The 10265-nt window shown below is 50.2% G+C and overlaps 1 long non-coding RNA gene across 2 annotated transcripts; it reads right to left on the reverse strand.

Annotated features, from left to right (window-relative positions):
- Nucleotides 1-254: 254 nt before the first annotated feature.
- LOC109270929 (uncharacterized) lies at nucleotides 255-9506 on the reverse strand. 2 transcript variants are annotated; one of them, XR_002081746.2, is made up of 3 exons: nucleotides 8846-9506; nucleotides 3285-3429; nucleotides 255-1992 (listed from the first exon to the last, which is right to left on the reverse strand). It is a non-coding gene; the product is annotated as an uncharacterized LOC109270929 (long non-coding RNA). The 2 variants fall into 2 exon arrangements; XR_002081747.2 differs by lacking the exon at nucleotides 255-1992 and adding an exon at nucleotides 2696-2935.
- Between the last annotated feature and the right edge of the window lie 759 nt (nucleotides 9507-10265).

Below are 10265 nucleotides of genomic sequence, written 5' to 3' on the forward strand. Positions count from 1 at the left end.
TCTCTCTTTGCCCTTTCTCCCTTTTTCTTTCTTTCTTTCTTTCTTTCTTTCTTTCTTTCTTTTTCTTTCTTTCTTTCTCTTTCTCCCTTTCCTTTCTTCCCTCTCCTTCCTTCCTTTCTTTTCTCTTTCTTTCTTTCTCCTTCTCTCCCTTTTTTCTCTTTCTTTCTTTCTTTCTTTCTTTCTTTCTTTCTTTCTTTCTTTCTTTCTTTCTTTCTTTCTTTCCTTCTCTCTTCAGAATGATGAAGAGCCAGAGACCAGGGCACCCTCTTGCTGGCAAGCAGGAGAGCTGGGTAGAAAACTGAGAGGTTTAGAGACTGGAATGTGAAAAGGACACTCTTCTATTACTGACATGCTATCTTTTGCTAACCGTTAGATTTTTCTTATGCTTTTCCAGATTACACAATAATGAGACACATAGCATCTGACAGAGTTGCCAGATCAAAATAATTTTTTAGTATAAGTATACTGAAATATTACATGGGATATACTTATACTAAAAAAAAATCATTCCTTGTTTATCTGAAATTCACATTTAACTGCACATCCTGTGTTTTCGTTTGTTAAAGCTGGTAATCCTAGTCTGAAATAATAGCAGTGATAAATGCACCTCTGAGTGCTCAGAGCTTGGTACCTTGAAACACTAAAGGATTTCGTGGTGATTACCTCAGTGTTTCCCAAGCTTGCCTGAACACGCAGTCAGAAGCTCTTTACAACTATAGATGCCCAGGCCCAGGCCCGGGCTGGAACCGCTGACTTCGTAAATTCAGGGTTTGGCCTGGGAGTTTGTATCTTGACATGTTTTCCAGGTGATTCTTGGCATAGGACAAGTTTGGAAAACACTGCAACTATCTCTTGTCACTACATCTCTGAGAAGCAGGGATGTTGGAGTATGGGAGTTAACGCGAAAATGATTAACCTTCATTTCCTACTGGGGAAATTGTGGCCCAGAAAAGCATGGGGGAGTGGCTCAGCCGTATTCAGGACCTCGGACCTATTGAAATGTCAGCCCCAAAATATTTTATTTCACTGTTGCATGAAGTGAAAGGGCCACTTGGTTTGGAGACGGACAGGTAGAAGGTATGTGACCATGTAAGTTATTTCTGTCAGTGTAATTAGATCTTTGCTGTTTTGTCTGGCATTACCCAGGGTCTCCCTGTGAGCTGCTGAAGTGTGGGGTATTGATCACTTCTGTTTCGGGTTTGTTATCAGTAATAAGGAGATCCTCCCTGCTTCAAGCCTTCCCCCTGGTTTTACCTCTGGGAGCAGAAACAGACAGATGAACCGAAGCTGAGGAGAAGTCCCAGCCATCAGGGGCCTGCCCTCAACGCGAGGAGGAGGGAGGGTGCCAGGCGGAGACGCAGTGTCACCTCCCAGGTGCCACGCCGGCCCCTGCTCCCCCGCCTGCCCGGGGCCCCCGGGACACACGGATGGTGCTGGCCCACATTCCGGAGCAGGTAGGAGAGCACCATTTCGGTGAAGCACAGCCCAGGCCTCACCCACACTCTCAGCAGGACACAAGTGCAGTAAAGGGCATTGCCGGGATGTCAAGGTGGTGAGAGCATTCAGGAAAAACAGAGAGGCCCTTGGGTGACGCCCGCGTGGCCCTGCTCTGCACTGTCACTGCCACAGAGGGCAGGCACCGTGGGCTGGAAGTCAACCGTTCAGCTCCTCCTAAGAGAGGAAGTGTGACTCAGACAAAAAAAAAGAGCAAGGTCAAGGTCGGGTTCCTCGGGCTCCCCTTTTGGGTGTCTTCTTAGTCCCTAATGACTTAGTATCCTCTTTTGCTCACACAGAATGATGACCCGGTGAGCGGCTGAAAGTCAGGGCTCCGTCCCATCCCTCCCCCTCACCCAGCCCCTGACCTTGGGCAACCCTGGTTTCCGCATCCCCTTCCACTCAGAGGTGACGTACATCAGGCTCTAATGTTCTGGGGTTCTCTGCTACATTCTTCCCTTTTTTTCCCGACTGATGAGAGACAGTCAATTAGGCACCCTGTAAGATCAAAGAAATACAATTTAATTTCTGCTTTTCACCTGAAGCTCGTTCTTTCTGCCTCTTCTCCTTCCAAAATTGGGCCCCAAATGAGATTTGCTGGGCAGCCCTCGGGTACGGCCTGCCTTCCACCATCCCTCAAGAGAATTTATGAAAAAACATTCTGAACTGCCCTCGCTGTCTCCGGCTGTGGTGCCCTGCAAAGGTCCCCTCCACACGCCATTCCCCATCACACTGAACTCTTTCCAAGGTGAACACTCAGGGCTCCTAAAGGGAGATTTGGGCCCCGACGTGATGGGAAATTCCAGGAGATCCGCCCCAGATGGCAATGTGATATATTGTCTCAGAGGCCTCAAAGCGGATGTGCCCTGCTGACCCAGAAGTCCGTGGCTAAAGGTTCATCTTCAGGAATATCGTCTGTACAGAGCTTTTCACTGTGAAAAATTGGGGGGGGGGGCGCGCCTGGGTGGCTCAGTCGGTGAAGGGTCCGACTCTTGGTCTCGGCTCCGGTCATGATCTCACAGTTCGTGAGTTCGAGCCCCACATCGGGCTCTGCGCTGACAGCGTGGGGCCTGCTTGGGATTCTCTCTCTCCCTCTCTCTCTGCCCCTCCCCTGACCCCCCCCCCCCACTCGATGTCTCTGTCTCTCTAAATAAATAAATAAATAAATAATAAACGTAAAAAATTGTGAAAAATTGGGCATCTTGCATGGGGTAAATAAATTATGGTTCATTGATATGAAAGTCGTTTAAGATCATGCAGAAGCACATGCAGTGACGTGGAAGAATGTTTCTCTCCTGTGGGTTTGAGAATATACGGTACCCTTGCTGGAAAGACAAAGTTAGTGTAGGGCCATGTTAAGCTGTGGATGGTCATCTTTGGCTGATAGGGTTATGAACGTCTTAGACTTGTTATTCCTTTTCGTCCTGTTTTTCCAAGTTTTCTGCACAAAGCAAATAGCTATTTTTGTATTACTCAAAAATTTTTTTCACGTTTATTTCTTTATTTTGAGAGAGAGAGACAGAGAGTGCACAAGCCAGGTTGGGGGAGGGGGCAGAGAAAGAGGGAGAGAGAGAGAATCCTGAGCAGGCTCCATGCTGCCAGCACAGAGCCCGATGCGGGGCTCGATCTCTCGAAGCGTGAGATCATGACCTGAGTTGAAATCAAGAGCCGGACGCTTAACCTACTGAGCCACCTAGACGCCCCTGTATTACCTTTTTTTTTTTTTTTTAAATAGGAAAAAGCTAATTACACTTCTGAGGAAAAAAAATAGAAAAGGACAAAAATCTTACCCTTATGCAACTGACTTCCAGCTTCCATTTTGTTATGAGTCAAAGGATTTTTCTGTCGCTATGTTTCAAAGTCCTTCCAAGCCCCGGATACACTGGTGACCTTGGTCTTTGTCCTTGCTTTTTTCTTGACCAATGTGGGGGGTTCCTGCCAACAAGAGAAAGTAGATGTTCTCTGATGAGTCAATTACGGAAGGTATTCAGACCTGACTAATCACTGTGCTGATCACAGAGACCCACACAGGGAAGGTGCTAATTAAATGTTTGTTCAGTGTAGGAAAGAGAATGTGATCTTGCTATTTTAAGGGCTTTTATTTGTTCTGTTGTTAGAAAAGAAAAGAAAAAAAAAAGGTGGGAAACAACCCCATTTAATTCAATTCATTACAAACAGTGGTTGAAAATAGAAACTCCAAACCAATTTTGGCTAAAAGGGTTTCTAGTATATTCTGAACAGCTGCTGTCGTAGACACGGTCTGAAATAAATAACTTCCAGCACAGTTCCAAATCTGCACTGAATAAAGGGTGCAGTAGGGAGGGGAAAGGGCTTTATTAGCATTAATTGCAATGAAACTGTGACACTCAAAAGGCCTGGCTGCTGCTCTTTGAGAAATCTAGCAACCAGGTCCCTCCTCAGGCTGTAGATGGAGCCATAACATCACTAAATGGCATCCCAGCAGGCGCGGTGGGGGTTTTGTGCTGTAAAAGCCAGATGTTTGCAAGTTCTTAGGCTTTAGTTTCTGAGTGTGAACAACCAGAAAACTCAGACCTTCTTATTTTCTCCAAAGCAGACTGGGCTCCTAGAAGCCAAGATACTGGCTGGGTGGATGGTGCTTTCCTTCCCCCCACAATTATCACCTGCTCTCACCTCCTTCTCTGACAATTTCTCTGCTGGAGGGCATCCCGGGGCTGTCGGTCCCACCTCGCCCGGTGAATTCATTTAGAAAATCAGCCCTCCTCACAGGAGCCCGGAACTCACCTGGAGTCCTGGCCTGAATGAAGCTCGGTGGGTTTCACCCCCACAAACGGGGGGGGGGGGGGCCTCGGAGAGTTGCACAGGAGGGGGGACCCCTCCTGTTCCCACCGAAAGGTCGGCAGAGAATCCCTAAATGGTCTGGTTTAGGAAGCCTCCCCGACTGGGCACATCCCTCATTTTTCTTTCTCTTGTCTCTCCTGCCTTCTCTGCCACGGTGTTTCCACACACAGATCCCTGAAGCTAGAGTCTGGTGGCAAAGGCCATCTCACATCCCACTGGGCCACCACAACTTACCACATCACTCCTCCCCTTCTGAATATGGCTTCCTCCCTGCCGTCTTTCTAGGGATGTCATTCTGGGAAGTCCCACCTTGGCCTGACATTGCAGGGGTATATAGATCACCTCTGTCCCTGCCCAGTCCGAGTGTCTTAAGTGCAGGCCCAGGTAGGTGAGGCTCCCGCTTCTTTCCTGCAGGCTTTCTTGCTTGCCTCCAGAGGGAATTTCTCTCCGTCTCCCGTGGAAGGACTTGACAATGGCACGTACTATATTCACCCTGGATTCTGGCTACTTGGGTGCACATCTGTGTGATAGGAATCGTTTGAAGGGTTTCCTGTGTTTCCTGGTACACAGCGGCCTTTCCCATTCACTCCAGACACTCTCCCTAGGCTCACGGTAGTGAGAGAAGGGGGTGGGTGTGAGGCGTCTGGGTGGCTCAGTCAGTTAAGCTTCTGACTTTGGCTCAGGTCATGATCTCCTAGTTTGTGGGTTCGAGCCTCGCATTGGGCTCTGTGCTGACAGCTGGGAGCCTGGAGCCCACTTTGGATTATGTCTCTCTCCCTCTCTGCCCCCCCCCCCAAAATAAATAAACATTAAAAAAAGAGAGAGAGAGAAGGGAGGGTATATCCAGGGACAATGAGCTGCCAATGTGACTTCCTATCCTTTTGGGGACAGGAAAGTCCCCGGCAAAAACAAAAGCTCCAGGTTGCCTTGTGCTGGGGCTGGAGGACGTCTCAGGCAGGGTGGGGGGAGGGCAGAGGGAAAGCTGAAGAAGAGGGGGTGCAGATGCCTGTGTTTCCTCAGAAGGGGCAGCATCCCTGCCCCATGGACCTAACCCCGACCCCCAGACAGCTTTTCCATCTGAGAACAGAGGGTCCCTGTGCCATGCTTCCTGGGTAGGACTTGGAGGGGTGAAAGGAGCCTGGTGGCAGCCCAGCTCAGGATGGGTCTGGGCCGAAGAGGCTTTCGTCAGCCTTGTAGAGTTTCCAGTCTCCCAGCCTGGCATGGGCAGCCCTCGGGGACGCACAGAGTCAGGCCCTGCCGCAGAAGCCAGGGCTCACCCCACCCCTGAGGCCCCTGGGCGGCACCTGCCTGTCGGGGCGAGGGGGGCGGATTTCTGTAGCCGCTCTGCCCTTGCACGTGGCAGGCCAGAGTGCTGGGACACTGGTGTCAGGGCAGCCCTCACCTCAGGACTGACAGCTGGGGGATCAAGACCCCAGATCCCTCGCCCCTGACACGGAGTCACTGTACACGGTTTCTGGGGAGACTGAGCTCCAGTCGCCCCCTGGGTCACATGGACTGCACTCTCGCTCTCATTCCTCTCCTCCCCTGCTGGTTTTGTGGGATCACCTCCAAATAAAGGATCTCGTGGCCTGATCTGGGGGGAACCCAAACTCCAAAGGGGCTCTTGGGAAGAATGAAGCCATAGGAAGCCACAGAGACTGACATCTGCCTGGGAGTGAAACTCTCTCTGCTGCTTTCATCACAGACAGGCGGCAACAGGGACCAGATCTGCACCCCCTTCCCAGAGCCTGTCTCCTAAGCCCCACCCTCCCTCGAAACACCTGACAACAACCAGGGAGAAAGGGGAGGGGGGATTGTGCTTTAAATTATGTTGATTTTTGAAGGAGGAAAATTGAACGATGTCTTCATCTGAGTTTGTGGGTGCATCCCCACTGGTGTTCCTGTTCATCTGCCCCCCTCTCTGTCTTAGCTGTCTGAGGGCAGGGAATGCGCCTTGCTCGGCCTGTGGCCTCCCGAGCACCAGTATGTCCTACAAGGCTGCCTTGATGAGCCAGATTCAGTCCCCCTGAGAACGTGACAAGAAATGCAGATGGGCTTAGAGCTGCCCCCAGCTAACGGCCAGCAAGGAGCCAGGGACTTCAGCCACCAGCCCTGAACTCTGCCAACAGTTGGGATGAGCCTTGAAGCAGATTCTCCTCTGGGTCTCTAGATAAGAAGCCCGGCCAGCCGACACCTTGATTTTGGCCTTGGGAGACCCTGAGCAGAGGGACAAGTGAATCCTACTGGGGAATTGTGACCTAAGTGACCACGAGACCATGAATTTGGGCTGTTTTAAGCTACTGGGTGTGAAGTAATTTGTTACAGCAGCAACGGGAAACTGGCAAATGGGTGCTTATGGCCAGTGAGGGCCTAGTTAAAAAAAAAGAAAGAAAAAGAAAGGTATCTTTCTGTGATCGCACGCTTGCTCCCCCTGCCCCCCTGTCTCAAAAATGCGAAATTGCAATCTCTCTAGAAATGCCCTTTAGGGCTTCTGTCCATCCTACAAAGCACACAGGTCAGAAGTGGAGAATTCCCTATCAGGATGGCTTGTTAACCATAATAAGTGAATGAAGAAAGCCATAAGCTCCTTCAAGCCCTACGTGGTGAGACACAGCTTCATATCCAGGGTGGCTCTGGGTGGCTTTGGTATGATGTGGAGGAGAGGTGGGACATGAGGCGACCTCTGGGGAGGCCTTTGCATCTTAGAGCTTGATGATCCCTCCTCATCCAAGCAAAGGGTAGTTGGACTCCAGGGTTAGACTTTGCTTTTCTTTCCCGATTAAACTTCTCTGCTTCCACAGATTTTCAAGCCAAGGGTGGCCGTAGCTGCCAACTGGAGCTGTTCATTTCTGTCCTGGGGTTGTGGCTGGGACAGGAGTTCACACTGTGATCTCTGCAGAGGGTGGGGAGCGTCTTCCAGCCCCCAGAATGAAGGAAGTGGGGGGTGGTTTCCTGCCTGCATCATGGAGCCCTGCGGAATCCACTTCTCGTCTTGGGTAAAAAGCCCTCACGCTTTGGGAATGACTTTCATGTCTCTCACTGGTCAATATAGAAAGACTGGAAGGGCGCCCGGGTGGCTCAGTCAGTTAAGGGTCTAACTCTTGATCTCGGCTCAGGTCATAACCTCACGGTTCGTGAGATCGAGCCCTGCATCAGGCTCTGCACTGACATGGCAGAGCCTGCTTGGGATTCTCTCTCTCTGCACCTCTCCTGCTCTCTCTCTCTTTCTCAAAACCAATAAACATTAAACAAAGAAAGAAAGACTGGAACAAGGGAGGTAAACAAGTGTGCATTTTGGAAAACCACCTCCCCTGAAGGGTTCAGAGGGGACTGTGGGGCAGTGGGATGTGGTCACCCATCTCGTCCCTGGCCCTCAGCTCCCTCACGAGTGAAGACACTAGACCTCCTTAGATAGCTTCCGAGGTTCTTTTTGGCTTTAGAAAGCTAGGATTAAAAAAAAAAAAATCAGACACCAGTTGTTTGTGGCTGTCGTCTCTGGTGGGAGGGAGGGGAAAGGCTTGTAGAAGACTAATTGTCCAGGTCAAATATTTTTTATAGATTTTAGATATGATGCAATGAAAACATATTAATTTTTTAAAAGTGATCTTACTGTTTTCCTTTCCTAAATAAATACATCCTGTTATGGAAAATTGCAAACACGTATCAGTACAGACTATGGGATACGAACTCCCATGTGCCCATCACTCAGCTTCCACAATAATTAGCTTTTAGCCCGTCTCATTTCATCTGTATCCCTACCTGGTCTCCCACCTTCGGTAGTATTTTATAGCAAATCCGAGACATTACATCATTTCATCCAGTAAAGCGTTTCACTTTTGTAATTAGAAGTAAAAAGAATTACCCGAGTCCTTCTGAAACTAAATGCCCCATTCTCTCCTGCAGAACAGAAAAGGCTGGAAAGGAGGTGTAACTCTTAGTCTCCGGGTGCTTTGGAAGAAATGTTCCCCTTTCATGATTGTTGAGAATGTTTAAGCCAAAGGAAAGAATCTCTAAGAGTGGCACTTGGGGGAGAGGCTATGTTTTGAGGCCGGGGATGAGAGAATATCGTCATCTACTCTACTGTAGGATTGCTGGTCCTGGTAGGGAAACTGCTGTCCATCATCTTCCCCATCCTTTTTTGCACTTTGTACATCAAATCCCCCAGTAAGCACTGAGAAGATTGTTTTAAATGATCTCTCAGAACTTCACCAGCCTCTTTCCTCTCATCAAATGATGGCAAGTTTGGGATTCCTGTGACGATAGCACGCTATCGTCCTCATCAAGTTGTGTTTTATTAAATGTCCACTTGCACTCACAGCCCCACCTGTTACCCACTGGGATCTCTCTTTGACTCAATTTCAGGGGTGAATTGTTCTGCTTTGTTCATTTGGATTAGAGACCCCATGACGTTCAACCTGGCTCGCATTTTTCCCTTTTCTTTTTTCAAAACCATAAAACTGTTTTGGAGGGATTCTGGACTACATTAGGTGATCATTTTCAATTTTCATGCAAGACATATGGAAAGACTCACCTCCACTTACAGCTTATTCCCTGAGACTGGCTGACCCGCGGTCGACACTCCAAAATGGAAAAGACCTTCCAGGCAGTCAGCCTTGAAGCACATTTCCCTTGTCCCGCACTGACCTCAGCTCCAGTCAAAACTCACAGAAATGCAGGACGTTGACGATCCGGGCCATGGACACGTTCCGTGCAGGGGTGCCCCCCTCCCCACTGATGCTGGGGCTCCCAAAACTCCGTGAGGTGGCACAGGTGTTTCTGTTCTTTGTTTTCTTTGGTGGAGCGAGAAGGACCAGAGGGAATAGCTCTATCTGGCAGCCGTGCTTCCTTTTTGCCTACTTGAGTTGATGGAGAAAAGCCATAAAATGCTGTCTACCGGCCTCGTTACGTGTTCCTTGCAAGTATGAATGTAAATGACTCTAACACAGGGAATTTTAATGGCTGAGTAAATGTTTGACCTTCAGTGAGTTTCCATAATTGAGGTGTTTGGGTCTTTGCATCCCTAGAAAGCACGTGCTTGCACATGACAAGGGGTGACAGAAGCAAAGACAGACAGACAAGATCGCCTAAGGTGGGACGAGAGGTCTACAGGGTGCACGGAGAGGAGGACGGGGAGGCCTAAGGCTGCCCTGGGGTGTGGGGGCTGGGGGAGGACGGGGAGGGGACATTTTGCCGTGGATACGCCAGAATCTCTCCGGCCATTGCCCCGGAGCCTCTGATGAACAGTTTACTTTCTTCTCCATTGCTCGGGTTGTTGCATGGGAGGGACCCCGACGATGGGTTGGTTGTCGCTGCTGGAAGCATGGGGCCTGAGATGATGCAGAGATTTGGGGTATCGATGTTGTGATGGCGCCCCCTTCAGCAAGAAGGGGGGAAAGTAGAGTGCAGCCCTGTGAGACGGCGGTTTTCCCCTGAGAAATGAATTATGGCCTGTGGTTGGAAGGCTAGACCCCTCCTTCCTTTTGGCCAAGGAGCGGGTCAGGGCATGGCTGCCCCCGGCCCACCTCCTGGCACATGGATCCAGGACCGTTGCGGGTATTCCCAGCAGTGTGTGGAAAACGGGCCCTGCAGGATACCACTGACCAACTGGGGCTGGTTTTCCCAGCCTTGTGCTAGGAGCCCAGGGCACCCAGCTGGCTGTGCTCCGCCAGGGTGCACTGTGGGGCGGGGCGGTGGGGGAGCCGAGCCATGAAGGACAAAGGCACATGTCAACAAGTCCTCTATCCCTCAGTCCGGGGGACTTGGCGGGCCAGCCAGAGTTTCCTGGCATTTGGTTCTGTAGTAGGTAAGGCCAGCTGGCTCCAGAGAATTTTGTAAAGCTTATGTCAGCCTGTGTCTTGGGGTCTTGCTTGCTGCCTGGGAGGTGATGGTGCTGGCTGGCTGGCTGAGTCCCAGCCGTTCCTTTGGGGGCCCACGTGGAGGCTCTGGACTCC

Source organism: Panthera pardus, unplaced genomic scaffold, assembly GCF_024362965.1.
Source record: "Panthera pardus isolate Hobbes unplaced genomic scaffold, ASM2436296v1 HiC_scaffold_18, whole genome shotgun sequence".
NCBI classification, from domain to species: Eukaryota; Metazoa; Chordata; class Mammalia; order Carnivora; family Felidae; genus Panthera; species Panthera pardus.